We start from the raw sequence: 16,343 nt of genomic DNA, 5'->3' as shown, positions 1-16,343 counted from the left end.
TTTGCATAATTATGGAGAGTTGTAAAATTCACAAGATGTTTCAAAGAATGGGACCTGAGTCTCCAAAAGAAAGGGACGGTACTACTGTTGGTTTATAAAGTAATAATAATAATGGCCATCATAGTGCGCAGGGCTATACAAGTATGATTTTCATATAATCCTCAAAGCAGCCATTCTTACAGATGAGGAAACTGAGGCACCGAATAGCTGAGTAACTTGCCCAAGGTCAAAATGCCAGCATGTGTTGGGAATCTTGTAGCTAAGGAGAGACCTTACTAATGATATGGGTTGCATTTGAACCCAGGGCCCAAGTCCTCTTGACAACAGCCCCCCTGGTGGATGGCCAATCTGCTCTTGCCCAGCATCTTCAGAAACTGGTTACTGCCTATGTCATTTTTGCAAATTAAGGAAGGGCTCTGCTGAGATGTCTGTTTGTGAGTGGTGACCTACATTTCATTCTCAGTCCTTCAGCTGCAGTTGGGCCTGCCATGCTACTTGGCCATCATTTCACTCATTTCTGGCTGAGGGCTTTCACCAGCTATTCTAAACCTTTTTCATTCTCCTCAAGGCCTCCTACCATCCTTGGACACTCAGGGAGAATGATGTCACTGACTGCCTCACTGATAATGTAGGGGCCAGCACCCATGCACTCTCATGACACCTCCTCTCCATCCCAAAGTCATCCCCAATTTCACCCACCATCCTTCCTCCCATCCCTCAGTGACCTAGGGCAATTACTGCAAGCTGATCAGTTCAGGGCAATCCAGGAGGCTGTCAGGTTTTTCATCTGGAGGTGAGTGGGGTGAGATTCTTAGGGTATGCTTTCTATTCAAGCTAAGTCTCAAACTTTCCTATATGATTTTTTCAACCTTGGCTCACCCTGTTTTTGAGTTTCCTGATTCAAGGCTATTTATCCTATTTTCTACTCATCCTTCAGATTTGATGCACATGTTTTTGTTTTGTTATAATAATGTTATTATAATTTCGGCTTCTCAATCATAGTAATGACTTGCCCTCCAGAGAATCTTCTTGAAATATCTAGAATGGAATGTTGGCTACACAGTAATAATAGCTAACACTTACCGAGTGCTGCCATATGGCAGCTACTATTTTAAGTGCTTTGCAGGATCCTCTTCATGTAAAGAAACTTAACCTATTTTGCATCACTAACTTCTTTGAGAATCTGGATCCTTTTCCCAGAAACAATTTGCACTCAGGAGCGCCTACATACCCTCTGTTTTGTTATCTCTCACTGTGAAGCAAACCACGAAACCCAAACCTAGAACAACAACAGAGTTTTGTTTTGCTTTTTCCTCATTTCCCGTGATTTGGTGGTTTGACAGGTGATTCTTCTGCTTCATCTGGTTTCAGCTGGAAATTCCGAAATGGGCCCAGTCACATGGTTGGCAGTTGGTGCTGGCTGCTGGCTTTTGGCCAAGGGCTTCAGTTGTCTTCCTTATGGGCTTCTCCATGTGGCTGCCTGGACTTCATAACAGTCTGGTGGTCTCAGAGTAGTTGGAATTTTTACATGGCAGCTGGCTTCCCTCGTAGCATAAAATCTTAAGGCTTGAGCCAGAACTGGCACAGAGTTACTTCCTCTGAGTTCAGAGTCATGGCGAGGAAACTACACAAGGGCATGAATATGGGGAGGCATGGTCATTTCAGGCCACCAAAGTTATAGCTTACCATGTAGATGTATAATTTTGTATAATAATTTGAAGAGATACACATACCCCATGAATCCACTTAAGCAGTCCAAGAAGTGTACAGACTTCAGGTTAAGAACTCATGACTGAGGATGAAGCTAAGGGAACCCTTTAACCGAACAGGTCTAGTGCAGAGAAGAATGGGGACGGACCCTCATTGTAAAGGGAATTGTACACACACAAGTGCATGGATGGAACTGTGCACAGCACACTCCAGGGATAAGAAGAGATCAGTATCTACAAGACTAGGAATGAAGATTGGAATCAGATTATGTAATATTTTAAAAGGCAGCCTGTGGAGCTTGAACTTCATTCAGTATGCACTGGGGAGCAATTGCAAGTTTTTTCTTTTCTAAAACAGAGGTAACAAACACAAATGCTGAAATAATTCAGGAGAATTACAAGGATTAAGAAATAAGGAGAAGGGTGTACAGGGAATTATGTTAAGGAGCTTTATAAGGTTGTGGTGTTATAGCTCAGACATCAGTTTTAAAGTAGGACTAACAAAATCTCCCTAATAAAGAATGATGCCATAAAAATTTACTGTAGAAAAGGGTGCTGTAGCACATCATGTAACGAATGTAGAACAATATAGAAAGCATTATAGACTAGTATCATTTTGTGTGATTGGATTAACAAAGAGCTCAGTCAGCCTTTATGGCTTTGGTTGATATGAAAAAAAATCAAGCAGGGAATTTTTGGAATTACTTTCCACCCAGAGTTAATAGAGTTCTTGAGTGTGGCTATAAAGGATAATGAGTCTAGGACTAAGACATTCTCATTTGGGTCTCTTAGAATAAAATAGAAGCCCATGGGTTCAGAACAACCCCTGGATGTTGTTAGCAGGTTACTTTTTATGGAGGGAGAATGTTAATACCTACAGCAAAAATCCTAAAAGGCAGGACATGGAGTCCAGTTTCTGTTTGTCAGCCCATAAAATTGAGAAGAGGATTCCTTCCGTTTGGGTCCTAAAATGATAGCTGCAATGGTACTTAGAGGCTATCCATCAGGGTTTGTATGGGAGGGCATAAAAGCTCATGTTTATTTCAGGGGTGAAATTTCTGTTGCATGTTGGAATCTGCTTCTTGCTTTCTGAAGTCACCTGTGTTGGGTTTCTTCATCATCAAGCTTTTGACTCTCTTGGTACTTGGAGTGGCTCTGCCAGACAAGGAGATGACTCAGTGCTGATCTATCCACATTGACATTGGCACTTCCTTAGGTCTGCTGGCCAACGTTTGAGGGATTGGACAGGGTGGAGTGGGGAGTTCCAGTTAGGGGTGTGAAACAAATCAAAGTCAGTGGGGCCTCAGGGATTTCTCAATACCAGTGGTTTCTCAAACACAGTACTTGTATCTAACACCCAGAAACTTTCATTTAATTTGCCTGGGATGCAGCCTTGGGGTGGGAAATTTTAAAAACCCCACTGGATAACTAATAGGCACCTGCCTTGGGGATCTACTACATGACACCCTTGGCTTGTCAGTGTGGGGCTCGTACCTGTTGTGCTACCGTAGAGCTACGGTTCCTGATTTTATAATCGTTAACTTAAGGTAAACTTCTCAGACACCTATTAGGAAATGGAGGATGTCAATAATAAGGGCTGCATCTATGGCATCCCAAGTTATCGGCATGGAAAATGCAGAAAATGCTGGAATATCGTCTTAGAAGAGTTTTGTTCTGTTTTGTTTTGTTTTGTTTTAGCTTTCTGCTTTGCTAACTGTTAGGTTTCTGTAGTGGATGTCAAATAAAAACCAACCTGGGAAATTCAGTGGCAATAACCCTTGATCTAAGAATGAAAGAAAAAGAAGAAAAAAAAAAACCCCACAATTGTCTGATTTTGCTCTTCATGTTCCCTAGTGTTGGTGGGTTGTGTGTTTCTCCGTCTTGGACTTGACTGAGGGAGTTCCATCCTCCCTCCTCAGCAGCACAGCATTCTCACCTCTGAGTCCCAGCCTCTCCTTAGCTGCTTATAATTATCACTTCCATGTTGCAATGCACAGTTTCTGACCCTCAATCTGCTAATTGTACTTTTACGCTCTGATTCCATTTTGACTGTTCTGCACGAATCTGGCCTTTTACCTCCCAAATCAATGTTTTCAACACAGTAGCCACCAGCCAGCATTGTAATCAACCAATTTCTCCCTCTTTCAATCCCTAAACCCCTTATAATCCCACTTTATCTCTCCTTTTCTTTTTCAACCCAAATATAGCCTCTCAGGCAAAAGTCACATCCAATAACTTTATGTTTCTATTCCCTATATTAGGAAACACATTTTTTCCCTCACTTAAACAGCAATAGTTTTTATGCTGACATAGGAAGAACTTTGTTCACAGTGTATGTAAAGCTACAAATAAATGTGTGTGCCTGTGTATGTATAGACACAGTGAGAAGGGGAAAGAGAGAAAGGGGTTTATAACCTGAAATATGGACAAACGTAATGGTCTATGCTGGGCTTGAAAACTAGTTGGACAATCTGTCTTAACTTTGGTTGAAAACTTTTCGTATTGAATTGCCCTCTTGGGGTTTGAATCTATTCAAATTGATCTTTTCTATGAGTAGGCACATCATTTTAGAAACGTTTCTGTGAAGATGTGCTGTTTTCATGCTTAGGGAAGCACACTGCGTGCTGAGCGAGGCCGAAGGAAATGCCAAATTAATTCATTATTTCCGTGGCAATGTTCTTTTCCCAGGAAAGGACGGCTTTAATAAGGCAGGTGGCTGCGTGTGCCCCGGCGTGCCTGCCTCTGCAGAAAGCTTGGTGATCCTTTCCCCCAGCAAACACAGTGCTGGTGTTTGTTGTTTGAGGTTCTTGAATGTTATATTAGTTTACAGTCCCACTCTTGGCCATATTATAAAAACAGTGGGAGAAGAATGACAATGGAAATTATGGCAGAGAATGCTTTATTTAAGCCTTTCAAAATGGACACTGTTGTGCAGAGCTGGGGGTGTGTTTTCAGCGCCCCGCCTGAAGGAGTCAATGGCTGCTGTTTGCAGCCAAATGCAGGCGACAGTGGGGCCACTTCAAACCATCAGCGCGACAATGTTATCAAGTGGCAGAGCCCCTGAGTCCCTGCTTCTCGTCAGTAAGCCATCATTATTCCTCAGGAGCAGACTGCAGGAGAGGGCCACTGCGACAAATACGCTATTATGTTGCATTTTAATGTGTGCCAGTCAGCCTAATTCTAGCCCTGACATTCGTCTCAGGTACTGCCCTTTTCCACGACAGATGCCGGCGTGCTTCCTTCAGTCACAGTTCCCCGAGTTTCTGAAGGAGTGAATAGGCACCACGAGAGGTCACCTCCAAAGAAACAGAAAGGAACTCGGTCCGTGGGATGGTTGAGCTTTTTCCAATTAAGCTCATGATATATTTCACAGTACTGTAAACACTGGTGGCTGCACATTCTGCACGTTCACTGATATTCTTGGAGATCAAATGCTGAGATACCTACCCAGCCGTAATGAACTTCCACGGCTGGAGCTCGCCGGAGAAGTCTATTGATCTTTGGGGACTCAGGTCCTGTAAGGACTCAGTTTTATTCATTACAGAGGGAGGTGACATGTGGATGGGATGTTTGACATCGCTTGACATGTTAGGCTTGGGTTTGGAGGCCTCCAGAGTTTGGTTATTTCCTCAGAGGGAGGCTTCAAACCTTCATCCAAGATGGCTGCTGCCTGGAGGTTGTGGCCGCAGGAATGCCACCTCTAGGTCCCAGTGACGTGTCTTCCTGGGAGAAGAGACGACTGAGTCAGTGATCACAGCAACAATTTCTGTCCAAATTATGCCTGTTCTATGGGGGAATGGGGAAGAATTTTATTAAAATGTCTGAGCCTGACAACCACTGCATTTTAAAAAGATCAGAATCTGTATTCAAAACAAGTCTGGAAAGACACACATGCTTTGGTAAATGTATCTTCAGCTAGTGTCACTTATACATCTGGATTTTATAAAGAAAAAAATTAACCTGGAGTTTCCTAAATGAGATAGAACTTCCTTGGGATATTCTAGGCAGTCTGATGTCAAAAGTCTCTCAGTGCTTGCCATCTTAGGACATCCGTTTAGCCCAGGGTTTCCAAATGCTGTGATGATCTACAAGGAACAGAGAATAATGTGGACAACGTAGTGAATATTTCTTAAAAACAGACTTATTGAAATTAAAGTTCTGTTTTTTAAATTTTGAGATTATGACTTTACTACTTAAGGTTGAATTATCCTTTCTCTATGAAATGATGATAATGATATAATGAAATAATGATTTTTTTAAAATGTCATAACTTGGCAAAATGAAGTTTACTGTCTATGGTAGTATTTTCAATCCATCTATTCATTAAACTACCCATTTTTGGTTTTTAATTTTAAGTTTTCCTAGTTCTTAAAATCCAGAAGTCTAGAAGCTACTGTTTCACCCAATAAATCATAACTCTTAAGAGACTTAAAATGTCTATGGGCTTTTCCAACTGCCAAAACAAAGAATCAATTAAGTATTGATGCAAGATGTAAACCTGCAAAAAATGCTGCTTCTTTTCCTAATTAGCAATTCTCTACTCACTAGTTTCTCAATGCCTTCAGTCTTCTCTCCTATTAAGCATCTAGCTAGTACATGTTTACCAATTAATGTACATCAAATATAATTCTCATACTTAGTCATGAAATGTTCCTTGTAGTATTATACGTAGCTTTAGCAACTTTTAAAATTTGAGGTCTTTGACAGAGACATCTAACAAAGACTCTTTTAAGAAGTGACCAAGCTTATTTTAAATTTTAATTTTTGAATGCTGGGGCCAATGTTTTAAATAAATTTAGGATGCAATTTTGTTCTTTCTTTTTCTTTCTTCCTTTCTTTTTTTTGAAACAGGATCTTGCTGTCTCACCTGGGCTAGAGTACAGTGGCATCATCATAGCTGATGGCAACCTCAAACTCCTGGGCTCAAGTGATCCTTCCACCTCAGCCTCCTGAGTAGCTGGGACTACAGGTGCCCACTACCATGCCCAGCTAATATTTTTATTTTTTGTAGAGAGGAAGGTCTTGCTCTTGCTCAGGCTGGTCCTGAACTCCTGGCTTCAAGTAGTCCTCTTGCCTTGGCCTCCCAAAATGTTGGGATTACAGGTGTGAGCTACCATGCCTGGCTAAAATGCAATTTCTTAATGTTGGCTGTCTAAACTTTCAAGCTTCTACCAGATATCACATAAGATGTTCTTAATTTTTCTAGCATTATTACATAAGCTTCCAGGATGGGAGAGAGCTCACACTGAATATTTGCATTACAAGGTTGGTTCTTTTGGCAGGTACATCTTAATGTCAGCATTGAAAGAATCATAAAGATACTCTTTAACATCCTGTATTTGTTATACATTGCTGTGTAACAAATTACTACAAACTTAGTGGCTTAAGACAACACACATTTATCACCTCACAGTTTCTGTGGGCCACAAACCTGGGCATGATTTGGCTAGGTCCTCTGCTTCTAGATCTCTCACAGGGCTGCCATCAAGGTGTCATTTGGGGCCAGGTCTCATCTGAGTGCTTAAGAGGGGAGGATTTGCTTCTGAACCCATGTGTTTGTCAGTAGAATTTCATTTCTGCAGGGCTACTGGACTGAGGGCTTACTGTTGGTTGGAAGCTACTCCCTGTTCTTTGCCATATGGGCATCTCCAAAATGGCTATTTGCTTTACGAAAGCCTGCAAGCTAAGAAGGCCACAGAGAATCAGCTAGTGAGATAGAAGTTGTAATCTTATGCAACATAATCATGGGAATGACATCCCATCTCTGTGCCATAGTCTATGGGTTGGAAGCAAATCATAGGTCCAGTCTACTCAAGAGGAGGGGAGTACACAAAGGCATGCATTTCAAGAGGTGGGGATAATTGGAGGCCACCTTAGAGTCTGTGTGCCACAGACTTTGGAGATCTGAAACCTGAAAGTCATACTTAGTTCCTCACTTCCATCCCTTCTTAGAGAAAAAGAGTCATTGAGTTCATTTGGGGGAAGACAGTCTGAAATGATGAAAGATCTGAATTATAGAATGGTATAAGATGTAGTTATGCTGCTTATAGTAGAGAGTATCTTAAAATTGATGCAAATAAACTATTATCACAGAAAGGTCCTGTCTGGCTTTCTTCAGTAACTGCGTAATACCCATTTATAATCATCATTCTGTTTTCATTCCAGGCAATAATTGAGGAAGCATTCCTTGTGTTTCCAGTGCATGAGAAATGTGGTAGGGAATACAAATTAAGATTATGGCAAGGTTTGTTCTCTTAAGAGACTTATATTTAGAAGCAAAGGGTGGTAAGAGAGGAACAAAACATATACAATTGTAACAGAGAAAAAATAAAATTATACAATGAAGTGCTAAATGCATTTAATAATACCCTCAACTCTGGTATAAAAAAAGAGAGAGCTCAATGCTGGGTAAAGTTACCAAAAGCCTTCTCAGAAGAAGCAGAACTTGAAAGATGAGTGGGGTTAGGATGAGAAGGAAAGTTAGGGAAATATAAAGAAAAAATAAAGAAGGCAGGAAGAGCCTGGAACTCATAGAGAAGACTGAAGAAGGTGTCTTCAGTGTGGGGAATGGAGAGCAGTGAAAAGTAAAGTTGGAGGGATGTGGCTTTTGAGGAGTATTGAATGCTGGGGTGAAGACAGTGACTTGATGGGCGAGGAGAATCCTTCCAGATTTTTCAGCAGAGGATAAAAATGGTATTGGGCATTCTGGGAGGCTGAGGCAGGAGGACCACTTGAGGCTAAGAGTTCAAGACCAGCCTGGGCAACATAGCAAGACTCCTCTACAAATAATAGAAAAATTAGCCAGGTGTGGTGGCACATGCCTGTAAAATCCTAGCTACTCAGGAGGCTGAGGCAGGAGGATCACTCAATAGCCTGGGAATTGGAATCTGCAGTGAGCTATGATGATACCACTGCACTCCAGCCTAGGCAACAGAGCGAGACCCTGTCTCTGAAAAAAAAAAAAAAAAAAAAAAAAAAAGGGTATTTATCTGGGGAGATCTGTTGGGTGGGTAGGTGCATGATGGATAATTTGAAGTAGATAAGAACAAATTGGCTAAAGGTCTAGTTAAGTTCCCATTGATGAGTTGTCTGCACTAACTAGTTGGTATCTCTTGGCTTTAAATGTTTGATTCCTGGAATATTTGTTTATTAATAAAGACCTCAAAAGTCCAACAGCATCTAAGAGCTATCGATATTTTAAGTATTATAACAGGGGTCAGAAGAGACCTTTATATATCCCTCAAATCAACCATATATGCGATCACGCGTAAGCTGTAACAATGCTTTCTAAGGTGCTCCGCAAAATAGTTCCATCATATTTAATAGGTTTGCTGAAAACAAAACAAAAAACCAAAATCGTATGTACGCTGTAGATAGGCCTGTGGTCAAATAAGTGTGGGAAATCCTACGTTAAAATTCAAAAAGTTCAAAAGTTCCAGTGTTAATAAACCACCAAACAGAATGTGGAACCCTGCGTGTGAGTGTGCATGTGTGTGTTTGTGCATGTAGTGTACATGCACGTCATCTTTAGGACTAGTGCCCTGCCCAACATACTCAGGCAAATGCCAGTATTAACTAGTTTTCAGTGAAGTCAATGGCATTTGGCTTACGGATCACCAAGTTTCTTCTTGTCATAACTTCCTTTGATGTTTTATATAATTGCATTTTAAAGCTACTTTTTTTCCCAGCAGTACCTGTGCCAAAAATTGGGCAAGAAAAAAAGGAGAGATGTAGAACAACTCTTTCACTTGACATTTCTTGTGTTTTAAGAAAAAGGCAGAGGAAGAGAATAACTCAAACTACGGTTGCTACCTGCCTGAGATAGCAAGTTGTCTAACTTTCAGAGATTCTTTGCCTTATTCCACTACCCACACTTGACGGGCAGACCTGGATTTGAGTACTACCTTGATCCTTCTCCAGCTGTGGGTACTTGGATAAGTTAATTAACCTCTCAGCTCTTTCCATCTTTTTTCTGTTTTTTTTTCTCCCCATAAATTTATACTTTTCTACTGGGTCAACTTCGTTTCTTAGAAGAGAGGTTCCATGGAAAGAGCAAATAACTCTGTAAACACACAATTTGGAATGTACTTAAAGTTTCTAAAAACTTTTTTTGGCTATTTATAGTTTTACTAAATTTGGATTCCAGATTATTTTATTAGTTCTAGGGTGGTAAGGGAAATATTTTTAAGAAGTGGTGGTTAGTAAAAAGATTGGTGTTGGCCTGAGGTGTTCAACTGACTTACTTTATTAAACATATTCTCACCTGCTTTTGTCATTCAAAATGCGCTATTTTGTTTGGCAAGATCAGTGTCTAGTAGGAAACGCTTTTTATGTCTGTGTCATGTCATGTTTGTGCTTTATTTGCAAAGTTTCTAATATAATTTAGATCACTTAACTTTTGTTTATGTCTAGTTACACACACAGAAAACTGTTATGGTAGGATACTAAAATGTTTATGTTTTATAGTTCTAATTTCTGCATCCTAACAAAAACACAGTGAATGCTCCATAACAAGACCTGCAAAATTCTCCCTGAAAAGGTCACATAACGTGTGTTACCATAGTCACTGGAATTAATTTATTTTCATCATTTGGTGTTCCATAAGTATTTGAAAAGCAGAGCTCATAAGTGGCGTTCCTATAATGATTTTACCTGGGACAAAAATATCTGGAAGTTATTTATAGATACATTGTAGTTAAACCATGGAGAATGTGTACTTGCATGTTCTGGAAACGTAAGTTTTCTGTGAGACTCCTAATTCAAGATATTTTTACCTAGCCAGATTTGTTTTTTGTTTTTTGGTTTGAAACAGAGTCTTGCTCTGTTGCCCAGGCTAGAGTGCAGTGGCATCATCATAGCTCATAGCAACCTCCAATTCCTGGATTCAAGCAATCCTCCTGTCTCAGCCACCCAAGTAGCTGGGACTACAGGTGTTCACTACCATTCCTGGCTAATTTTTTCTATTTTTAGTAGAGATGGGGTCTCCCTCTTACTCAGGCTGCTCTTGAACTCCTGAGCCCAAAGCATCCTCCCACCTCGGCCTCCCAGAGTGCTAGGATTACGGGCGTGAGCCACTGAGCCCAGCCTAGCCAGATTTGTTAATACTCATGAGAGAGCAGTCCTGGCACATAAATGGCACATAAAAAGATGAGCTCAATAAATGATAGCTCTTAATATTATTATTTATCGAGCACTTTTTGAGTGTGAGGTGATGAGAATGCAACCGAGAACAAAGATACTAGACACGACACTGGTCGAGGTCTGAGAATGAGGCAGAAATGCTGTGTCCTCAAAGACACACATGCTAGATGCTTGCTCATCTTTAAAATGCTGACTTTCAAGGCATCTAGCTTCCCCTAGGACCTAAGGTTGATTCTACAGGTCTGTGTCCTGCTATGAGAGAAGTTCTTTAATTATAAACCACCAAAAGTACGAGTATACTTTATCCATGTCTTGTTTATTTGAGCTGCCCTTTCTTCTCCCAATTCCTGGATTGTTATTGAGCTAATTAGAAGAATTAGTTGCCTATTAAAATTCTCTAGTTTAAAGTTTCTATGTGCATCCTATTCCTAGCCTTTTAATGTGGGTTAAAACGCACCTTAACTTTTAAATTTCTAATTTATTGAGTTGAAATTCTGTCATCTTATGACGCTACCTCTGCGAAACCTTCCCTGACCTCCCACCCACCATAGATGGAGCCAGGCACTCTCTCCACTGTTCTCTGCCTCTATTATGCTCCTATCACATGAATGACATTTCATTATTTAGATGTTGAACTCACAGAGCACAGAAGCTATATATTAATCACCTCTGTGTTACTATCACCAAGCACAGAGTCTGGATTATAAATATCAGTTGAATTGAACTGAACAGGCACAAAAAATAACACTGCCAGGAATCACAGATAGGAATGTATTTCTGTTCAGCCTTTTCTGTGTCTCCAAGGCACCATATACACAGCTAGGGAGGGAATCAGGTAAGTGAAAACACATTTGGGAAAATCCACTGAGTGTAGCTATGGCTATTAGAAGACACGAGACTCTTTTCTTGCGTTTTTTGGTAAATACTTATGAGAAAACCTTAATGGCCAATAGTTTCCAAGGATTCACGCAAAGGTAGGACATTTGTAATAAATTTAGTGGCTCATAAATATTAATTTTTTAAGCATATGAAGACAGAGGTTGAATCTGAATGTGTATGCTGAGGAAATGCAGAATTTACCCTTGTGCTTGTGACAACCTGCTATGAATTTTAACATTATTTGAAATATTTTGTTGCTAATTAGCCAGTTTGATATTTGGCTGCTGCCTTAGGGAATTTACAATGACCCATTAACAATTTAACACTAGGCCAATTAGGTAAAGCCTTCAGCTTCCTAGAAATGCCTAAGTGTGTGACAGAGGCAGCAGTGACATCATACTTAGGTAACTAGATGCTAGCCAATGTCCTCCCCACTCTCACCTAGGACATCTGAATGAGCTTCCCAAGAACCACAATTCTGTGGCCCGGTGAGCATTCATAGCTCTCCCCTCCTTGCTGGGGATGGTGGTGGTGGTAGTGGTGGGGGATGGGAGGAGAGGGGAAGAAAAGGTGGAGTTACTTCTTCCTGCATCTCTCTCTTTCTTCTTCCCTCCCACAGGCCCCCACAGCCACCCAGGCTGTCATGTCCAACTGCCTGAAGCCCAGCTCCTTCTTTGGCTTCTTAGAAATTCACTTGTACTTGAGTTCAGTAACTTTATCAAAGAGTCAGGGCATGTCAGTGAATACAGGGACTGGTCATAGAGGCTGTGTCTCAGTCTTAGTCCATTCGGGCTGCTCTAACAAAATACCACAAACTAGGTGGCTTATAAACAACAAAAATTTATTTCTTACAGTTATGGAGGCCAGGAAGTCCAAGATCAAAGCACCAACAGATTCAGTGTCTGGTGAGGGCCCATTTCCTCATTCACAGATGGTGCTTTCTCGTTGTGTCCCCTCATGGTGGTTCTCTTTTATAGGGTCACAAATCTCATTCATGAAAGCTCGACCCTTATAACTTAATCACTTCCCAAAGGCCCCACCTCCTGATATCATCACCTTGAGGGTTAGGATTTTAACACAGGAATTTTGGGGGACACAAACATTCAGACTATAGCAAGATGTGAACGTCTGCCTTCTTGTTAACATCCCTTGCCACTGTGGTCCCTCCATTATATCCTTCGGGACAACTGAGTTTTTCTCTTCCCCTCATAAAGAAAAGTTCTGTCTGCATTCAGAGCTCAATGTCTACTCCCAGGTGGCTTACTTATCAAAGCCTCTTCCCAACAAAGATAAGGCTTTTCTTGAAATGAGTTCTATTATAGAACCAGCAGCTACATTCCCCCTTCCGATATTGCCATTCTTGTAATATTTTTAAAATGAGTTTGTACTAGTCTAATTTAAAAGTAATGACCTCTTAGATTTTTTGCTGTAACTGTAAGTGGTTTGGGATGGGGCAGAGGTATGGAGGAACCGAGACTGTAAAAGTTCTGCAATCAGCAATGCTGTTAGCTCTATCCTATCATTGAGTGAAGTATGGTTTTCTTTTTCATATTCTTGACACAACTGTCTGTATCAATGGATGGTGTATGAGTCAGGGCTCAATCAGAGAAGCAGAACCAGTCAGATATATATATCTGACTGAGAGAGAGAGAGAGAGAGAGATATTTATTACAAGGAATTGGCATACACAGATGTCGGGGCTGGCTAAACAAATCTGAAATCTGTAGGGTGAAAGGGAAACTGGAACTCAAAAGCACGGGCCAAAGCTTCTGTTCATAGACAGAATTTATTCTCCATTTGGGAGAAGCCTCAGCCCTGCTTTTAAAGTCTTTCCACTGATTGAATCAGCCCTACCTACAATATCCAGAAATAAATCTTGGGTCTTTTTTAGACTTTAAGTAAGGTCAACTGATTAGGGGCTTTAACTACATCTGCAAAATACCTCAGAGAAACAGCTACATTGGTGTTTGATTGAATAATTGGGGGCTGTAGCCTAGCGAAATTGACATATCAAAAAAAGCCACTGCAGATGGGTAAATGGAATACAATGTTTACTAAAGGATGATGCTTAGAATGCCTTTCAACAACATTTTTAATATTTAACTAATAACAAAAAAGAAAATATTAAGCATACCTAAGAACTTTCCCTCCATTATATTAAACTCTCCACCAAAGCATTTTCCCAAGGAAACATTTAAAGGTATGGATGGTAAGTGTGCAAATGAAAGGGTTATTGTGATTTGCATTGGAAGAAATAATGCTCGTTTTATTTATTACACTTGGATAGTCCTAAATAAGTTTGTAATTACAGCCTGAGGGGAAAAAATGGAGTTAATTTTTTTTAATGGACAACCAAGATTTTTTTCACATTAAACTCATTAAGCTAATATATGCATTCGGTCACTCAAGAAATATATAATTCAGACATAGTATTTGCACACATTGTGCTAGATTCTGGGGATAAAATGGTGAATAAAACAAAGACTGACCCTGCCTTCAAGAATTTTATGATCTAGTTGTAAGAAAAATGCATTAATCAAATATGGACAAAAATGATTTTCACAAACTGTGATAGTTGCAATGAGTCTATGTTAAATAATTCTTGACCTTTTCTGGAATGTCAGAAGTTTACCTGAGGAGTCATGTTTGAGCTGGGATTTAAGGAATGAGCAAAAGGTACTTGGGTAAAGAAGAGGAGGAAGAGATTTCCAGGCAGTGGTAAAAACCTATGTGAAGAACTCTCACCAAGGCCAGGGAGGCTGGAACACAGGAGGTGACGTGGAACATGGCAAAAGACGATACTGGAGAAGTTGGCAGGAGCCAGCTTGAAAGCCACCTTAGGAACTCTCTTTGGTCTTTATCCTAAGGGCAATGGAAAGTATTAAAAGATTTTAAGGTTTTGAGCAAAGGAGTGACATGACCAATAGAGATAACTTCTAGTAGGACTCTGGGAGATAGAAGTTCTACTTTAGCCATTAAGGCAGAGATAGCAAAAATTCAGCATCTGTATCAGTGAATCCTTGTGCCTCATCCATGGCAGACATCACTAATCAATCATAGCAATTTTTACCCTGACTGAACCAGACTTGACAGTCTCAGAACATTTCAGACAGGCAATACTAATCAATCTAATTTATCACTTAAACTCTGTATCACTAAGTTCTTTTGCTTTATCAATAAAATACAAGATTGTTTGGAGTGAGATTGCCACATAGCACTCAGGACACCCAATTAAATTTAAATTTCAAATGAACAAATTATTTTTTGAGTATAAGTATGCCTCATGTAATATTTGGGACCTACACTGAAAGTTATTTGTTGTCTAGGTTAAATTAATATTTAACTGAGGATTTGCTAAACTTGGCAACACTAGTTTGGAGGAATTTATTGAAATAACAAAGGTCAAAAAAGCCCACAACAATACCATGATAATGATGTGTCACTGTATAAGAAGAACCAAATGACTCATAATAAACTACTAAACTAATAAAGATAAAAATAAATTAATAGTAATTTTAAATTCAAAAGGAATAAATGGTAGCTATTTAAGTCATGATCAACTCAAGAAAATTTTGATACAATGAAAATAAATTACCCTTCTGGAATTTTGTGGGATTTCCAGTAACTTGCAAGTGCTTACATGCAGTAGGAGGTTTTCATCCCTGCCAAGCATTATATAGCAGACTTCTTGGAAGAATATTGAATTATAATCCTCAATAAGTTCTAGGAGCTGCCTAGTTTTAGTTTATATAAATGCAAAATTTCAGTAACCATTAATAAATGGCTTAGAAATTTCCTAGAAAATAAACCTTGGTGGTTTAGGTAAACTAAAGCTTATGGATTTATGGGTAATTCACCCAAAAAGACCAAAGCAGAGAGTTTCAGTTGCAGATCAGTCTGAGGGTCATAAGGTGGCCCCCTGTGGCCCCTACTTTGAGAATTACTCATCTGAGCAGAATCCTTCTTCTGATATTTGAGTGCTCAAGTAGGTGGTAGATACTACAATGTCTTGATCTATACGTTTAGGTAAACCTTGTAAAATAGAAACAATAATTTAAGCCTTCTAATTTTATCACTAGGTATTAAGAAAAATGTGAGTTGGTAAAATATACCAAGGCACTTGGACCTCTTGGGTCCAAAATATATTTTAAAGGCACATTATCTGTTGTATCTCTAATTAATTCTAATATTTCAGTGTCTCTAAGCTGGCTGGGATCAGCATTACCGTTCTTCTGAAAGAGTTTATATTATAAGCTTAACTATCATCTTTCTTCATGGGATTCATCCTGTGTTGACCATATTCATTTCATATTCAAGATGGATGTTCTTCTAGTCCCTTTGCTGGCTTGCCCAGATTCCTTTCAATACGGGGTCCTGTAATTAAGGTTGGGAGGTGTGGTTGTTGACTGAGTACCCTGCAGATTGCTCATTAACATGCCATCTGAACAATTTAATAACCTCTTTAATTAATCTAAAATTGGCATGTCCCTCTTCAGGCTACAGTGCAGCTTTTGCAAGTGTTGGTCTCTTGGTAGTTCTCAATTTAGCTTATTATTTGAAACCTAAATCTGCCCAGGCTAATAAGCATGACCAATTCCTCTTACCAAAACCACG

General features: G+C 39.8%; 1 long non-coding RNA gene across 1 annotated transcript; it reads right to left on the bottom strand.

Annotated features, from left to right (window-relative positions):
* Positions 1–5,481: 5,481 nt before the first annotated feature.
* On the bottom strand, positions 5,482–14,520 carry LOC123639413. The gene is made up of 3 exons (XR_006735723.1): positions 14,475–14,520; positions 5,670–5,794; positions 5,482–5,495 (listed from the first exon to the last, which is right to left on the bottom strand). It is a non-coding gene; the product is annotated as an uncharacterized LOC123639413 (long non-coding RNA).
* Positions 14,521–16,343: the final 1,823 nt, after the last annotated feature.

Source organism: Lemur catta, chromosome 6, assembly GCF_020740605.2.
Source record: "Lemur catta isolate mLemCat1 chromosome 6, mLemCat1.pri, whole genome shotgun sequence".
NCBI classification, from domain to species: domain Eukaryota; kingdom Metazoa; phylum Chordata; class Mammalia; order Primates; family Lemuridae; genus Lemur; species Lemur catta.
Note: the sequence above shows the minus strand (reverse complement) of the source record. Positions and strands in the feature narration are given on the sequence as shown.